The following is a 19028-nucleotide window of genomic DNA, read 5'->3' on the forward strand; positions in this document are numbered from 1 at the left end:
GACTAGGGACCAAGGCTTTAACACATGGGCTTTTGGGGAACATTCCAGAAACTATAGTAGCTTCTGATATCCTGCATGCTTCAATTTGCTGAACATAGCATCTTATCCCACCCTGGGAGTTCTGGTAATTTTCTTTTTTCTTTTTTTTTTTTATTATTGAAACAAATGGGATACATGTTGTTTGGTAATTTTCTTTTAATTATCATTATAAATGTATATTATTGCCTTTATAGTTAATAGCAAATTGAGGGAACATTTTCTTATCAAAAGTAATAGTATTTCAAGGGGTGTTAGTACATGTCTATAATCCTAGCTACTCAGGAGGTTAGGCCAGAGGATTGCCAGCTTACGCAACTTAGCAAGACCCTACTTGAAATAAAATGAAAAGGGCTGGATTTGTAATTCAGTGGTAGATCAGTGATCAAGTACTTTTCTACAAAGAAAAGTCCTTGAGTTCCATCCCTAGTAAAACACACACACACACACACACACACACACACACACACACACACACACAGAGTAATAACATGGGAATCAATAAAAACAATCCTCCCATGTAGTTTTTTAAGAATAATTTAAAATTATTTCATACTGCTCTTTTTACTTTTTATATGAATTTTTTTGAAAGTTACTGAAATTTTTTATTTTTATTATGCCAAAATTTCTTCTAATTATTATTAATGTAGAAGCATGTATCACAAAATTATAATTGTATGAACATTCATTCCTTTTTTCCCCACTGTAATAAAGATATTGTGTCCATCTATAACTAAAAAAAAAATTGCTTTTAAATAGAGTCTTTTCCTTATATGCCAAGGCTACAAAATCAGTTTGTTCTTACAGTTTTCTCCTGAGTATCTTCTTCCTCTTTCTTCTTCACTTTCTTCTTCATTTCTTCTTCCACTCCTAGAAGTCTGTAGGTTTGGTTGGCTGGTTGATTGGTTGGTTGGTTAGTTTTGGAGGGTGGTGGTGGTGTTTTGACAGTGAAATTCAGGTCATATAGGTAACTTAATCCTCTGTGCCAAATACAGTTGGCCCTCCATATCAATGACTTTCACATCCAGGATTCAACCAATCAGGAATAGAAAATACCTGGGAAAAAATTTCATCTTTCCTGAACATGCACAGACATTTTTCTGGTCACTATTCCCTAAAAATATATTGTAACAATCATTTATATAGCATTTACATTGCATTAGGCATTATAAGTAATCTAGAAGTGACTTAAAGTATATGGGAAGATAGATATATAGGTTTTATGCAAATGCTATGCCATTTTATATGAAGGAGCATTCTCGAATCTTGGTATCTGAAAAGGTCCTGGGAATTGATCCCCCATGGAAACCAAGAGATAACTGCATGTAGTTTCTTTTTCCAAAGACCATGTCTCTTTGTCTGATCCTCTTCACTGCTACCTCTCACTTTTTAGCCGACCTTTCTTTCCCCCTAAGCCCATGGAAAGTAAAACTCCCAAACCAAAATCCCCTTATAAAAAAGGCTTATAAAAATAATAGCTAATCCCTAGTGTTTATTAAAAATTGACAATGTGACAAGCATTCTACATATTCTGTCACTTGAACTTCAAAACACTACCATGAGGTAGGTACACATGCAAAATCTTCAGGCTCAGAGATAGTAGGCAACTCAACTGAGGTGACCTGAGTTTTAAATGATAGAATAATTATTTGTTCCTAAACAGTAAGACTGATGCCTAGCTCCAGCCACTGAGACACTGGGTCAGGGAAACTGACAAGGAGTAACAAAGCAGCTGTTATTCCCTGAGAAAAACTGCAGCTGTTTTAAGAAATCATAGAAATTGTTGAGGTGTAGAATATTATCAATATTTAGTCTTTGTCTATGAGGAAAGGTAATGTTCTTTGTCCATTTTGTGTTGCTATAACAAAGTACATGAGACTAAGTGCCTTACAAAGAACAGAGGTTTATTTAACTCGAAAAGGGAGCTAAACCATGGCCATGACAGGCTGCATTTAGGGCATGAAAGATTTCAGGCCTAGATAGCCGATTCCAGGAAGATTACTAGATTAGGACTGGCCTTTGGCAAACAACCAATCAGGAGCTAACAAGCCAATGCCTAGCATCCAAACCATGTACGTCAAAATATTAAGACCTGGGTACCCTAAGCCAATGAAAACACGCCAAACCACACATGCTGAAAGATCAGCCAATTGTGTACTCTGCTTTGTTCAAATTTCCCGCTCTACTGTGGAGCTCATAAAACTCCCACTGAATCGAGACTCGGGACTCTCAGCCAGTACCTGCTGTGTCAGTGAACGCTGTGAGTCTGAGCTCGAGCTTGCAATAAAGACCCTTTTGATTTTGCATCGAAGACATCTCCCTGGTGGTCTTTGGGGATTCGCGATCTGGGTACAACAAACTCACAGTTCTGGAGCTCTAAGAGCATGTACCAGCACCTGCTTGGTTTCTAGTGGAGGCCTCACAAAGATTCAACTCATGAAGAAAAATGGAAAACAGAGCATGCAGAAGAACACATATGCAAGACAGACCAAGGTGAAACAGGCTTGGTTTATAACAACCTGCTTTCATGATGACAAATCCAGTCGAGAGAGAACTTACTCCAAAGGGAGGGGGAGAGCAATCCCTCTTGAGGACCCATGACCTCTCCACACTGTTACATTGGAGCCCAAGCCTGCACTTGAGATTTCATGGGGGCAAACCATTGTCAAACAATAAGAGTAGTAGTGTCAGGGTTTTAGAGTCTTCTTTCCTAGTTCTCTAGGTTTTACTCTAGGGTGGTCTTCATTCAATGTGATTTGAATAGAATTCTGGTAAAACCAGATTAGGCCTCAGGATGGTTCAAGTTGACATTATTGATGAGCACAGTTCTAAGAATTCCAGAAACTTTCAGAAGCTGCATCCCTGTGCCTATTTCTATTCTACCCCATCAGCCCTTGGACCCAAGACAAAGCTTCATTTGTTTCTCAGCAGCTACTTGAGGATAGCAAATTCTGCAAGACTCTGCCCTTGTTGCTGGTCCTTCCCTACCTAGTCCCAAAGATTCCTATCCTTGGATTCAAATTAACTTTGTCTTGAATTGTCTTGGATATTTTTTTCCTTCCCCTGCACAAGGACTCTAATTCAGAAGTTTCTATGGCCCAGGGTCCTGGAAAACCAGAAGCTGCCTTTACCTTTGCATGTCTTCCTTTTCAGTTTAAAATATTCACCACCAACCTATTCAAGTTGTTTTTTTTTTCTTAAACAAATCTTAATTCCTTTATACTACACTATTCAGCTGGCCCATTTGCAGCTGGGCCTAGTGACCACAATAGTAGATGCCACTCTTGGGGAATGCATCTACCTTGCATAGAATCGTTCAACACCAGCTGTTACTTCTTGTTTGAAATTTTAAGCCACAAGTAGGTCCACCACTAAGTTAGTTTCCAGCTGGGGGTAATTTTCTAATTCTCAGCTCATTTGCACAACAGAAATAGCACTAACTCCAGGGGTATCCATGTCCCTGCCTGCCTGGTGATCAGTTGGGCCAGCCTCACTCTCTTCTTCCCATTCTTTCTCATGAGTCATCTGTGAGCTCACAGTCTTCCACATAAGAGGATCATCCTTCAGCCTAGAATGTGGGACATTCATACAGTACCCAACAGTACTTCTCATATGTCAGACTTTCATATATAGTAGTCACAATTTTTGTCATGGGTAAGTTCCATCTGTATTATGGATTTCTTCTTTACATCAATTCAGTTTTTAACTTTCAGTTGAATTTACTTTCATGTTACTGTAAATAATATCATCTTTAAAATCAGTGGTGGTGTGCACCGCTTATGTATTTTAACTAAACAAATGATTATGAGAACTGAGTCCATCTGTGTTAATGTGATACAAACATTTGTTATTCTTGCTAGGAACGTAAGACTGTAAATTAATGCATAACTTTATTGTTCACTTCAGAAAACTCCAGCAAACCAGTTTATCTGAGGAAACGTTTGCTTACCTGAGCAGAGAGCTCTCTTATTAGATAAGATTACTCAAGACCCTCACCTTGCCAGGTACGGTGGTGCATGCCTGTAATCTCAGTGGCTCTGGAGAAGGAGGTAGGAAGATTGAGAGTTCAAAGCCAGCCTCCAGCAAAAGCGAAGCGCTAAGCAACTCAGAGAGACCCTGTCTCTAAATAAAGTACAGAATAGGGCTGGGGATATGGCTCAGTGTTTGAGTGAATTCAATCCCTGGTACCTCCCCGCCCCCCGCAAAAAAAAAAAAAAAAAAAAAAAAAAAAAAAGACCCTCACCTTGCTATGTTCTGCAATCCTAAACTACTTTATCTTAAACTATGCCTGACCCCAATCTATTCTCAACCTTGAAAAGTCCTCCTTAAGCCACTTGAATCCTAAAACCTTATGAATATCTTTCTTGCTTTGTTTTTGTTTTTTGTTTGGGGGAGTTACCAGGGATTATGAAATTTTAAATGTTCCATTTACCACCTAAAATCACTTCATATACTATGAATGGTACAACAATATTTCCTTTCTCTCACCTCCTTCATTTCTCTTCTCCTCCTCATGTCTTCACCAGTGATTCCACTTTTGCATCTAATAGGTCCTTATCTTCTATGACTCTGAAAACGGGACACAAACTAAGAGTGAAAGGCAATTAGCAGCAGATGAGCAAATGCATTTTTTCTTGTTAAATTTATTTTTAACTAATGTATAAAGGGATGAAATTATACATATTAATGGAATAACATATAATGTTTCAATGCACGGTATAATGTTTAAATTAGGTTAAACATATATCTGTCTTCTTCAACATTTATCATTTCTATGTGGTAAAGACTTCCAATATATTTTCTTCTAGCTTTTTGAAGTATACAGTGCATTATTGTTATCTACTGTCAAGAGCATACCAGAACTTCTTGCTTCTATATAATTGTAACTTAATATGCGATGATCAACCTCTCCTCCTCCCTCCCTCCCTTCCTAGTATTCTCCCCAGACTCCTGAAACCATCATTCAGCTCTTAACTTCTATGTGATTAGCAGTTTTAGATTCCATGTATGAGTGAGGTCACAAGGTACTTGTCTTTCTGTGCCTGGCTTATTTCACTTAACATAAAGACCTCAAGTTCCCTCCATATTATCAAAAGTACAGAATTTCATCTTTTTATGACTGAATAGTATTCCATTGTGTGTATGTATGTGCCACATTTTCTTTATCCATCAGTTGGTGGATGCTTCAGTAGCTTCAGTTTCTGAGCAGAGGTCTAAAGTGAGACTTACAAAGCAATAACCAACCTCTGTGGTTTGAAAACTGTTAACTTAAAACAGAATAATGCACCATTCATGGAGTCAGTCACTCCACTGGTCACTCTAAAGTCAAATTTCAAGTCAACGGGAAATTCACCCTCCAATGCAGTATATTTAATTATACACATGATATGATTGGAGAGTATCAAGAAGACTCCTCTGCCCCAAGTTTCTTGCTTTCCCCCATTTTCCTACAACTCACAGGTGTACAAGGCATAGAATTTTAATTTTAACTTAAATAAAACTTCCAACTTTTTAACTAGAACTTAAGAACCACCTTTCTGGTTCTTTGAAGGCACAAAAATCTAAGGAGATATTGTCATAACAACCATGGGTATTTTATTGGTCACTTCTATGACTGCCTGAAATCTGTTTCAAGGTCTCCATGTGCATTGAGTGTTTGATTCTTAAAGAACCCCATGAATGGCAGGTATTAGTTTCCACATGAGTTCGTGGAGGTTGCCAAAGACTGGGTGACTTGCCAAAGGTCACACAGCTAGTAAAGGGCAAGCCAAGACAGTCTTACCAAGTTACTGTTTCCCTGACATTACCATCAGCGGATCCATAATGTGTAAACAACCTTCAATGTCTGAGTAACCCTCATTGTTCTTATAGAGAGTACATTCATTTGTTCCTTTCCTCATCAGAACATTCCCTTGAGGAGGCAAGACAGGTGTTACTTCAAAAAAAATTGATTTTGTAGTTGTAGATGGACAGCATGCCTTAATTTTATTTATTTTTATGTGGTGCTGAAGATTAAACCCAGTGCCTCACACATATGAGGCAAGCCTCTGCCACTGGGCTACAGCCCCAGCCCTGACAGGTGCTAATTTTAGCAACAGTTTGTCAGCTTCTTTTCCTCTTGGATAAGAGTAGCAGGTCTGGGATGGAAGGAAGAAGCAGAAAGAGAGCCGAGAGATCAGGCTAAGGGAAAGGCACACTAGGGAGACAGGGCTTTCACTCCTACAAGGAAACACTGTCATCATGTTTGGATATCAATCACCCAGGTTGGTGCCCCACTTCAGAAGGAAACCCATCAGAAATCCACGTGCTCTGTAAAATATATAAGGCAGTACAAAAATAAGGAAAACAATTCCACTGAGATTTATGATAAATTAAACATAGTTGTGAATAGATTGAGAGTTAAGGCTTTTCCCAGACTGCCCTAAAGAAAAAGAAACAAGGCCTGATTGGGGGTCAGGCTCAGTTGTCAGCTTTAAATTGTTGAAAGACATTTATAATTCTAAAACATAGACATCTAGGGCAATAAAGGAAGATAAGAACTATTTTTCAAAGTGTCAGCAAATTGGTGACTCTAGCTGTTTCTCATAGCTACTTATACTGGGCACCTACCTTGTGATGGGCACATTTACAACAACTTCATGTAAAAGAATTTTTAGCTTCATTCTGAGATTAGGATGTTATCTTAGTCCATTCGCTGCTGCTACAGCAGGATATCAAAGACTGTCTGAATTATAAAGAAAAGAAATCTATATTGCATTCTACTTTCATGTATAATTACAACAAATTTTAAAAATTAAAAAAGAAGAAATCTTTTGGCTCATAGTTCTGGAACTAGAAGGCTAGAAGTCTAAAATCAAAGGGCTACTTTTTGGTGAGGTCATATTGTGTCAAAACAAAGCAGAAGGTAAGGGAGCACATGAGATTCAGAGGGAGGTGCAAGAGGGAGCTGAGCATAGAACAAATCCACTGTCCCAATCACTAATCCATTCCCATAATGACAGCCTTAGTCCATTCAGGAAGAAGAGCTCTCATAACTTAATCATCTCTTAAAGGTCTCACTTCTCAATATGGCTACCATGGTAATTAATTTCAACATGAATTGTGGAGGGATGTACAAACCATAGCAGACACTGGAGTCTCTGCTAACAAGTTTCAGGATCAGAACTAAAAACTAGGTTTTTCCTGCTTCAAAGTCTATGCCTCATCATTATGAAGATTCTGAAGATTTCAGATAAGTCATACAAAATCTTTAAATCAAACAGAAAGAACAGATTGGGCAAGCAAGTATAAAATTAACCATTTATGTACCTTTAATTCTATCCTGTTTACTACCTTGTCATATCTTAAACAACTTTTTAGAAAGAATTATAAAAATATGTTTATGTAGAAGAAAACCTAATTCGCTAGAAAAACGAGAGTGTATTTAGTTTGCTTTAGTCTGACTTTTTTTAGAATAGAACAGAAGTTTTTGAACTTTTTTGACCTTGACCAACAGAATGAAAATCCCTTTACATCATGCCCTAGCACACACAAATACACATGTATGTTACAGAAGTTTTACAGAACAATGCTTACTCATAAGAAGCACTGTGACATTTTAGATTCTGGTCTAGTTTCTTTCCTTTTTTTTTTTTTTTAAATGGTTCATAATCTTCCTTAACTTCCTTTTTAAAAACAAAACATAGCAAAACCACAATACAAGATCTACCCTTTTAGAACTTTTGATGTACACAGTGTTGTCAACTACAGCTATGATCTTGCAGCAGATGTCTAGAACATACTCATTTTGCATAACTGAAACTTTATATTCATTGAACATCTCTATCTCCATTTCCCCCTCCCTGCAGACTCTGATAACCACCATTTTCTCTCTGTTTCTATGGGTCTGACTATTTCAGTTATTATATATAAGTGGAATCATGCAGTGGAAAACAGAATGGAAGTACCTCAAAAAAATGAAAATATATATTTTCATTTTTTTTTGTATTGCTAATCACAGCTCAATTTACTGATATCAGGATCCACTACACTGCTTTTGCAGCAAAGAAGCCTGAAGCCAAGTTCCAGTACTACTCTTTTGCATTAGGTTACAAAAGAAAGTAGTTAAAGTGGGGTGGCTAGCAAAAACAGACAGAAAGGGAGGAAAGAAGATAAATTTTTAAAAGTAGCTATTGATGGCAACTCAGTGGAAATCTTAACACCCTTATGCATTTTTAATTCTTGAAAAGATGCTGCTGCTTATATGCTGCTTTTTTTTCCCCTATAGACTGATCAAAGATGATGAGATACTAGATTTACTTCACTAAACAATGTCCAAAGGAAACTAAAACTCAAAGTTTAGTTCAGCTTTGGTGTCTTCAATAATATTCATCAGCTCATTTATTAACTAGGGCACATCTCTCTCTGAAGCAAATGCACCAAGAAATAGGTGAATCATAGTCCACTAGATGGCAATATCGAACAGGAATAGGCTTTGCTAGCACTGGTGTGTGCTGCAAAGGAATTTAGAAATCCAGGGTTATCCAATAATTCACATGAATTCTGCCTGCAAGTTTGCTCAGTGCTCCTGGCATGTTTACACCTTTTTTTTTTTTGTTTGTTTTTGAACATTCCTGGATTTCCACTTCATTTTTGCCAACAGTCTGGTATTTAAAATTAGTAACTTCATTGTCTATTTCCTTATTGCCATGCAGATGAGTTGAAGCTGTGTAAAGTCAAAATCAGTATACTGTCTGCATCTATTAATAATCTATAAGGTAACAATATGCATTAAGCTTTTATTTCTAACCCTTTCCATCCAACATTTAAAAATATACTGTGGTTCCTTATGTCATTTCAATTCCTATATTTCTTGCTAACAATTCCTATATTTCTTCGTTGTCCTATAAAGCCACTGATGGACAATTTGGTTGTTATTGCTCAACTGGAAAGATTGGTCTTCTCAAATACACACTGGCAAGCCATTTTCCCTGAAGGAGCTAATAGATGATAGCTGAAAATGTGTCATAAACAAAAATGTATACTGTTTTTTGCAATGGTAATAGTCTTTTGAAATAAATACACGTATGAGAGATTTTTAAACTATTCATAGATGATGCAGTTTGCAAAAATAATTTGTTTGCTTATTTTTAGAATACTTTTGAAGTAGATAAAAGAGAAGATATTAATGAATCATTTTATTTTGCTATTGATATTTACATATCATTTGAAATTTGTGACTGTGTATTATTTTACCAACAGAATAATAAAGACATTTTATTATAGAATGATACATAACTGTGAGTGAAAACATGAATTCTGAATTTTATTAGGAGACATTCTAGTAAGTTATTTCCAATACGTTATAGAATCCTCACACCAATTAAGTGCTATGTAGGTTGATCTTTAATATGACTTGCTGATTTTGGAAATAATATTTCTGGATGTAGGTCATTTTTACCATATCCCTCTATATAATTAAATATCCTTCTTAAAGTAGAAAGAATAGCAAGTTGTTCATTATTCTTATAGTGAAAACAGAAAACCAGTAGTAGTACCTATAGTTGTAAAAAAACAACAAAACAACGAAATCAGTATATTTAACATTTTATAATTTTTTTTTTTGTACCAGGAATTGAACTCAGGGATACTTGACTACTGAGTCACATCCCCAGCCCCATTTTGTGTTTTATTTAAAGACAGGCTCACTGAATTGCTTAATGCCTCGCTTTTGTTGATGCTGGCTTTGAACTCTCAATCCTCCTGCCTCAGCCTCCAGAATTGCTGGGATTACAGGAGTGCGCCACCACACCCAGCGACATTTTACAATTCTTGAAGCTATCCAAGTGTTTGTTTATAGTTTTATAGTCTAAGAAGCATTCTCATGTACATTAGCTCACTCTGTACTCCTAATGACTATACAAGACAGATGGGGCATATAGATATAAAATTCTAAGATATTTAGAATATCTGTAAAAGGTGGGGTTCTCTACATGTGGAAGGACCAACCATTTGATTCTGAGTTCAGGCTAGTGCCTTCCATTTTGTGGGCCTAGAGATTGTGCCCACAAATGTTTCAGAGGTATAGATGAGGAAGAGAAAGACTTCTTACTGGGCATTTAAAGTTCTGGATGTTCTTTGTTGCTTTTTCTTCCTCTTCAGGCAGGGAGAGGGCTGGGAGAGGGAAGAGGAACACAGAAGGACAGGAATCATCCAGAACAGGCTGTGTGCCCATCATGTTCTCATGGCAAATATTGAATGAGTTCTTTACGGCAGCTCTCTGAGGTACACAATACAGATCTTATTAATGCTGAATCTTACGGTCATATTAATCTGTGACATCAGTAGAACAACAATAAAATAGGACAATTATAACAATACACTGCAATAAAAGTTAAATGAATGTTCTTTTTTTTCTCTTTCTCTCAAGATATCTTTCTGTATCATACTTACCATTCTTATGATGCTATGAGATGATAAAATGCCTTCATGGTAAAAGGCCTAAAGTGAATGATGTAGGCATTGTAACAAACATAGAATTAGACCTCTGTGTAAGGGTTATTTGAACACAAGCACAGCAATACCATGATAGTAGATCTGAACTAAAACAGCTGCTAAGACACTAAAGTGTGGGTAGTATATAAAGCATGGACACACTGGATCAAGGGATGATTCATATCCTGAGCAGAGTGGGACAGCATGAGATTACGTCCTCCTCAGAATGGCATGCAATTTAAAACTTATGAAGTGCTTATTTCTGGAATTTTCCATATAACATTTTTGGACAGCGGTTGGCTATGTGTGTTTTTCTCATGAAGGAAGTTTTTCTCATGAAATGTTAATTAGGATGAGATCTAAACAACAAGTAGGTATTTACCAAGAACAATTGTAAGAAAAGTTCCAAGAGGGTCTGCTCTATGTGATGGCCTGAGGTAGGAATGCTTAGTTTGTTAGAGATTCTTGTGAGCTAAGGGGAAAGAGATTGAAGACAGGGATAGGGTAGCCAAGGGCCCCAGCACTGCAGACTTTGCTGTCCACAGTAACCATTTTGTATTTCGTCCTAAGATCAGTGATAAGCCATTGATGAGTTGTAAGTAGAAAAAAAAGCTATAATTAGATTTGCATTTTTAAAAGATGACATTACAAACCTATAAAGTGGGATGGACAAAGGATGGTTAATGGGTACAGGGGTACAGTTGAATAGGAAGTGTAATTTCTAATGTTCTATATCACAGTAAGGCAACTATGCTTGACAACAAAAGAGTTTTGAAAAGTGTACATTTCAAAACAGCTAGTAGAATTTTGAATGTTTCCAAAACAAAGAAATGATAAACATTTGGGGTAATGAATATATTAATTATTCTGATCTGATCATTGCCCATCTACTGAAATGTCACACTGTAACTGGGCATGGTGGCACAACCTGTAATTCCAGCAACTTGGGAAGCTGAGATAGGAAGATCAGAAGTTCAAGGCCAGCCCTGGCAACTTAGCAAGACCCTGTCTCAAAACAAAAAATAAAAATGACTGGAAATGTAGTTCAGTGGTAAAGTGCCCAGTATGTTTAATCCACAGTGCCACAAATAAATAAACATATGTCACACTATACCCCATAAACATTGTATAATTATGATGTGTCAATTAAAGAAAACATATATTTTAAAAAGGAACACAAGGAACTAAGGGTTTTACTCAGAAGAATGCCTGGTTAGCATGTGCAGGACCCTGGGTTCAATCCCCCAATCTTAAAAAAAAAAAAAGGAAGAAAGGAATAATCATATCATATCTATGGTTTCATACCTATAAATTCACAAAGTTAAGAGTAAACTTTTAACAAAGCATTTACTTTTTTTTTTTTTTTCTGTTTTAGGGAACAAAGCCAGGGTATTTTACCTCTGAGTTACTTCCCCAGTTCGTTTTACTTAAAAAAAAAAAAAAAAAAAAAAAAAGAAAGAAAGAAAGAAAGAAAGAAAGAAAAGAAACAGGTTCTCTCTAAGTTGCCCAGATTGGTCTCTCTAAGTTGCCAGACTCTCCTGCTTCAGCCTCTGGAGTCACTAGGATTACAGGCAAGCACCACCACACCCAGCTTTACTAATTTAGAAAACCAAGCACATACCACTTAGAAATGAAAATAATTTTAATATGATAATAAAATGCTTGGATACAATGTGATCTCTGTTACAATATTAAATATATATAATTGCTTAATTGGTTGGGGAAAATTAGATCTTATTAACTAATATGAAATCTAGAAAATAAATATCAATGTGTAAGAAAAATGACACTGGCAGCTTCCATTGAATTAGAATGGAAAGGAGGGGTCATTCATGGCAGGGGATCAAATAAGATGTACCTGAGGTAGTCTGGTGTCAGATAATGGTAACAGCACTAAGGAGGTGACAGGACAGAGAAACACATAGACTTGGGAGTTGGATAGCCATTATTACTGGCCTCCTGGGTCTGGCTTGGGAAAGGGTTCCTAGGTCTGTCACTCATTGAGAAAGATAAAGAATGAGAGAGAGAGAGATTTGAAGATCAGGGGGGTTGTCCTCTGAAGTTAACATATGGGCTTATTAGGGATGAGACCATGCAGAGACATCGCAAGTAGAGATGTCAAGGAGGTGTCTGGATTTAAGTGTATGGTTGAAAAGAGAGGGTCAGGTTAGAGCTAATTGCATTGGGAGATGTCATCCTAAAAATGGCATTCAAAAGGTAGAAAGAGTACAAGGAAAAGAAAGGAAGAACCAGAAGCTAGCCCAAAGGAATGTCTACATTTAAAAATGGTAAAGGAGAAGGAAACAGTAAAGGAGCTTGGGAAGTGCCTACCAGAAAAGTAGGAGAAAAAACAAAAGAGTGTGGTGTTCAACAAGGCAAGAAGAGAGAATGTTCCATAAGGAGGAAGTGGCCAACTGCTTAGTGGTCAATGAAGTAAGACCACAGTCTGTTTGTGAAGTACACAAAAGCACATGAGCTGCTAGTTCAGAGGAGAGAACTTCATGTTAGAGATAAAAAGTTGCCTTTCTAGAAATTTCAATTATGAGTAGCTGGTATCCTTTATTTTCAAGGAGGATTTTTACACATATAGCCATGAAACCAATCTGATTGAAATAGTTCTCAAAATGGTCAGATTACTAGGCTCTCTGTAATAGCCAGACTAGTAGGAGATATCAGTACCATTCCCCACCCCATATTTAATAATGAAAAATTTCAAACATATGGAAAAGTCAAAAGCATTAATGATCACTCATGTATCTATCACCTAAGTTCTGCAAGTAACATTTAGCTTAATCTGCTTTATCACATTTCTATCCATTTAACAATCCCTCTATCAGTCCATTTTACCTCTAGTTATATATCTTCAATATATGGTTCTTTATCTTTCAAGGTAAAATTTAAAAAATAGTGAAATGTACAAACCTTAAGTGTACTATTTGATGTTTATTGACAAATGTATATCTTATAACTGTTCTACTATGTGATAGAATATAACATCTACCCAGAAAGTTTGTCCCTTCTGCTTTATCTTTCAGAAAGGGCAAAGAATATTAGTAAAGAACATGGATTATCTCAATCCAATTTCTGTTGATATCGCAAAATACCTGAGGCTGTGTATTGTATAAAAGAAAAGACATTTTACTTAGCTCAGTTCGGGAATTCTAAGAGCATAATGCTTTAGCTAAGCATCTGCTTGGTTCTGGTAAAGATCTTACAGTGGGTAACATCATATAGTGGAAGTGCATGCAAGAGGGAGAAATTTCATGGTGAGAGAGGAAATAAGAAAGAGGACAGGGGTCAGACTTGCTCTTTTATAACAACGCTCTTGTGCAAGAACAACTAACTTAATCTACTCTAAGAGCAGTGCCTCTAATGATGATTCCTACCAGTTTAAACCATTTCCCAATATTACTACACAAAGAACCCAGCTTCCAACACATGAACATTCATACTATTTCCAAACTTGGCACTGATGAAGGGCTCATGGTAAGAACACAGCAAGTGTTAATTCCTTCTGCTAGGGGACTCATACAGATTCACCCACATTTTAACCAACATAGAAAAAGACATTGATCTCTTCCTAAAAGTGCTTTTGTAAACATTTCACAATAAATGCTTTGTAGAGGACAATGGTGTTCAGTGAACCAAGGCCAGCCTGGGAAATCATCATTCCTCACTCAGAATTCTGCCCTGCTAGTGCTGAGCAAGCTTATGGCACAATCCTCTGACTTGTAAAACAGGAACAGTAACTATTCATATAATAAGGATGCAAAAATTACCCTTATATTTTTTAATGTTTTAACTAAATAAGTCCTGATGAAAAGGTGGAAATATACAAATATTTCCAGGAATCTGCCATATTTTCATAGACTGCTTCTTTGGTGCCTTCATCTGGGCACCTCACTAAGGCGAGGCATGCGGCTATCAGCTTGAGTCAGGAACATCTGTGTGGAGCATTGCACCTGCTTAGATTTGGCACTAGAATCAGAATTGTAGTTGCTCACAAGATCTCCCTGGTGGAATATCTATCACTAACAACCCTTCAAAGAGGCTCTGGGGTGAGTTTATTTTCTTGATTTTGTTTAGTAAATTTGTGCTTTAATTAGATCATACAAGAGACTGGTTAAAGTGCAGAAAGAATTACCTTCCTTAAGCCTGGTTTTAAGGAATTCAGAGATTCACTTTTTAAGATATTAAATAAAATTTCTTAAGCATCTTCCCAAGTGTGTATACGCTATACGTGTGTGTGTATACATGTGTGTATATATGTGTGTATGTATATATGTATGGGTGTGTGTATATATATATTCCTCTACATATATTCATCTATTTACAGCTAAACCATCTTCACTATTGAATTTATCTCCTGCCTCAATTTGGTTGTTATTCTCATCTTTATTTCTTATTGTATTGATTTATTTATTAATTTTTGCAGTGCTGAGGATTAAGCAAGCCCAGGGCCTCATGCATGCTTGGGAAGTTCTCTACCACTGAGCCACACTCCTGTCGTTATTATATTGTAATATGATATAAATAAATTTCTTATATTTGTCTCCTTTTTATTTCCTATTCTCATGTTTTCATTTCTGCATGACTACAGATCCTCCTGTATGACTGAAGTGGATCCCATCCAGCTTGCACTGTTTCATTTAAAAAATGAGAGATTAGAAATATTTGTTAAGTCACTTATTTAGTCAATAGATGCATTCTTTCAAGAGAATAATTGAACACCTACAATGGAACACCAAAGTGGGTCCTATAGAAGAGAGAGGTAAAGGGAGTGGGGTTCATAGCTTTAGAAACAAAATCCAGCTGGATGTGTGACATTTACACATGAAACAATGTCCTCAAATGCACAATTCTCATCAGAAGCACAGCAAATTAGAGCAGAAAGCTTAAGCTTTGCTGTTCACAACAATGCTGCTGTATCAGCAGAATGAGCAGGAGGGAGAAAAATCACTGTGGTTAAAAGAAACTGCTGGCTTATGGAGTTTTTTAAAATTACAATTTGCCTGCTCTTCTGACAGTGCTAGTTTTGCTTAGGTGGCAGAGTGGCTTTCATGAAAGCTTGAGCTCAGTCTTGTTTTATGCCTGTTTAAAGAAAGAGGTCAGGTAAAATGACTATAGTAATAGCACCACGCTAGTTGAAAACCATAGTGTCTTTCAGATGAGACGAACACACACACACACACACACACACACACACACACACACACAATGGAAAATTTCTGTCCACTGAAAATCCCTTAAGTTGTTTCAGAAACACACGTGTGAGCAATATCCTTTTTATTCTTTGGTGTGTTTTCAAGGAAAGCAGTGTTTCAAATCTAACCTGTGAGAGCTGAGAATAGTTTAGAAGCTTGTGTTAATTTTGGGTCGAGCAGTATCTTAGCTTTTTTGTTGCTGTGACTAAAAGGACCCAACCAGCATAGAGAAGAAAAAGTTTATTTGCGGGCTCACCATTTCAGAGGTTTCAGTCCTTATAAGTCATCATTCATTGGGGCTCCAGGTGAGGCTGAACATCATGGCAGAGGGAAGCGGCTCACGTCATGATCAGGAAGCAGAGAGTGCACTTGCCAGATACAAATATATACCCAAAGCCAACTCTCAATTCCCACCTCCTCCAGCCACACTCTACCACTTCAGTTACCACTCAGTTAATCCTTATCAGGGGATTAAATCACTGGGTTAAGAATCTTACAACCCAATCATTTCTCCTCTGAACCTTCTTGCACTGTCTCACATGTGAGCCTTTGGGGACACCTCACATCCAAACTATAACAAGCAGCAAGTGGGTTTTGAGTATCAAGGACAATTTGGAGTTCACTGGTGTCTGGCTAAATTGCAGGTTCTTCATAAAGTACTCATTCAGATTCACCTGGGGTTACACAAACTCACAAGTCACAGATGCTGTGAATTCAGTCTCAGTAACATACTGGCTATACTTTTTGGTGCTTTTCCTTTTTTCTAATTTGTTTTTGGGTTGTGTTAAATGGGAAACATATATAATTGAGACAAGGCAAAAAAAGAAGAGATGTATGAGTTTTTTTTTACTTTTTACTTTTTTAAAAAATTCTGCATTGCTATATTTGGGGTGAGGGACTGAATTTTTGAATATTCTTCCAAATCTCTTCATATAGTACTGCAATTTATAACTGAATACTATACTGAATACAGATGCTCCATGATTTAAAATGGGGTTACATTCCAGTGAACCAACTGTAAGGTGAAAAATATCGTAAGTTAAAATTGCATTTAATACACCTAATGTGCTGAATATTGCAAGTTAGCCTACTCTACTTTAAGCATATCTAGAATACTAAAATTGGTCTACAGTTGGATAATATCTAATGTTACTGAATATCTGTATTTCAAAAATGCTGGCATTTTATTACAGAGTATTGGTTATTTCCTCTTGATGGCTAGCTGACTGGAAGCTTCTGCCACCTCCCAGCATCACAAGAAAGGATGGTACCACAAATCACAAATACATCACAAAATTCAAAGTTTAGTTTCTAATGGCATGTCTCACTTTATATCATCATAAAAAATTGTAAGTCAAACCATTTTTAGGTTGGGGACAGTTTGTACTTTAATCATTTAAAACATTTTAAACCACTTTGGAAGAGAAATGAGTAATAACTGACTACATTTTCAAAACTTCATGTCATGTATATCATAGGATGTCTTCTTAAAAGCTGAGTAACCTCATCCGTGTTCATTTGGTAAGAAAAGTGGGCCGAAGGGCAGAAAACAAAAAGACTCTTATCCTAAATGCTGATCAACATGGTCTGTAACTGGTATTAATGATTTTTTAAATTTACAAATCAAAGATATTTTAGTGTGCTCATGAGGAATGTAACTATCAAGTTTACAAATAATGGCAAGTTATTAATATCCTGAAAGATGGTAATCATGGGTAGGGCAAAGTTATGGTCATCTGTTTCATGGTGGTGGTGAAATATAACAAATTACTTCTTTCCATAAAGCCTCCAAAACAGAGTAATGCAGGTATTCCTGGCTTCACATTCTAGCAAGACTGGTTATGCAGTGCTTTTCTAGAAATTATCTGTTTTCACTCGCACACTTTCATGACACATTAAAGATAAATTAATTGTAAGAGGAAATGCTAGTTGTCTTAATTTAAGAACATTTAGCAAGATGCATATGGCTATGCTGGTTGTGAAACTAAGACAATCTGTGCCTCTGTTTCATAAATTTGCAGTTCTTAGTTTTCATACTTCCTCAAACCATAAAATTACTGTCCATTCTTAGGAAATCTACTTCTCACATGAAATTCCTTTTTATTCTTTTTATTTATTTATCCTGCTTAATGAAATCAGGTTACCATATGATCTCCTCGAGCTTGAAAATCCTTTAAGACAATACTTAAAATTTTATAAACTATATCCAAATCTAGTATCAATTCTTTAGTTTTCCCAAATAATAGAAAAGTATGCTCTTTGTATTACAGAGGTAGTATTATAAACAAGTGGGGACAGGATGGATTATTTGACAAATAGTGCTGGAAATATCAATGGTGATCATCCTAGGGAAGAAGGATTTCTGATAAATTCTAATATATTTCTTCAAATATAAAAAAAATTATTTGGGGCAAGGGTTATAGCTCAGTGGTGAAGCACTTGCCTAGCATGCATGAGGGGTTTGATTTCCTAGCACCATTAGAAATAATGATTGTTGTGATTATTTTAACAATGATCATGAATTATTTATAAATTAGAAAGGTAAAGTAAAGCTGTTTCCATTGTAAAAATAACAGTATTGGAAAAATTGGTTTCCTATATGTAAATAAATAAAATTAGATCTTTATCTCTATTTACAGGCAAAGAACTAAAGAAAAAATATAAAGCAAAAAACTTAGGGGTGGGGATATAGCTCAATTGGTAGAGTGTTTGCCTTGCATACACGACGCCCTGGTTTCAATCCCTAGCACCACAGAAAAAAAAATTATACTATTAGAAGAAAATATATAGATTATTTTCATGAGCTTGATTTAAGAAGAATTTAAGACAGAAAGAACATGAGTCATAAAGAAAAAGATGTATACATTTGCTTAAAAATTATAAATGATATCAAAATTAAAAACTTTTAAAATGAGGTTAAATAATAGACCACGACCAGAAAGTATACTTAACATGTATAACAAAGTATTAGTATCCAAGATAAGTGAGGGGAAAAATTAATAAGCAAAAATAAATTTAATGGGCAAAAATATAAGCAGGAAATAGAAAAGGAAGACAGACTTACCAAGAAAAATCACAAAACATGCTGTTTCACTGTAATTATAGAATACTAATTAAAAACACATACTATGGTACATCTGTCTACTAAAGACTGTACGTAACTCTTCGTTAAGCTGAAGACAGGAAACCAAAGTACAAACACAAAATCTGCAAATTTATACACTAAAATGTGTTTGCTTTTACACTGTGTTGAATTCAACATCTAGTTTCCTTCAAAAGCACCTGGTCAGTATGTTCCAAACTCTCTATCAGCTA

At 36.2% G+C, this 19028-nt stretch overlaps 1 long non-coding RNA gene across 2 annotated transcripts in view; it reads right to left on the reverse strand.

Annotated features, from left to right (window-relative positions):
- The window catches only part of LOC306642731, a 41462-nt gene that overhangs the window by 12263 nt on the left and 10171 nt on the right, over nucleotides 1–19028 (reverse strand). For both annotated transcript variants that reach the window (XR_013758631.1, XR_013758632.1), the window contains exons 2-3: nucleotides 842–1092; nucleotides 371–433 (exon numbers count right to left, since the gene is read on the reverse strand). This is a non-coding gene — a long non-coding RNA (uncharacterized lncRNA). The remainder of the gene's footprint in view (nucleotides 1–370; nucleotides 434–841; nucleotides 1093–19028) is intronic.

The sequence above is a fragment of the Sciurus vulgaris genome (genome assembly GCF_902686455.1).
Source record: "Sciurus vulgaris genome assembly, chromosome: 13".
Lineage (NCBI taxonomy): Eukaryota > Metazoa > Chordata > Mammalia > Rodentia > Sciuridae > Sciurus > Sciurus vulgaris.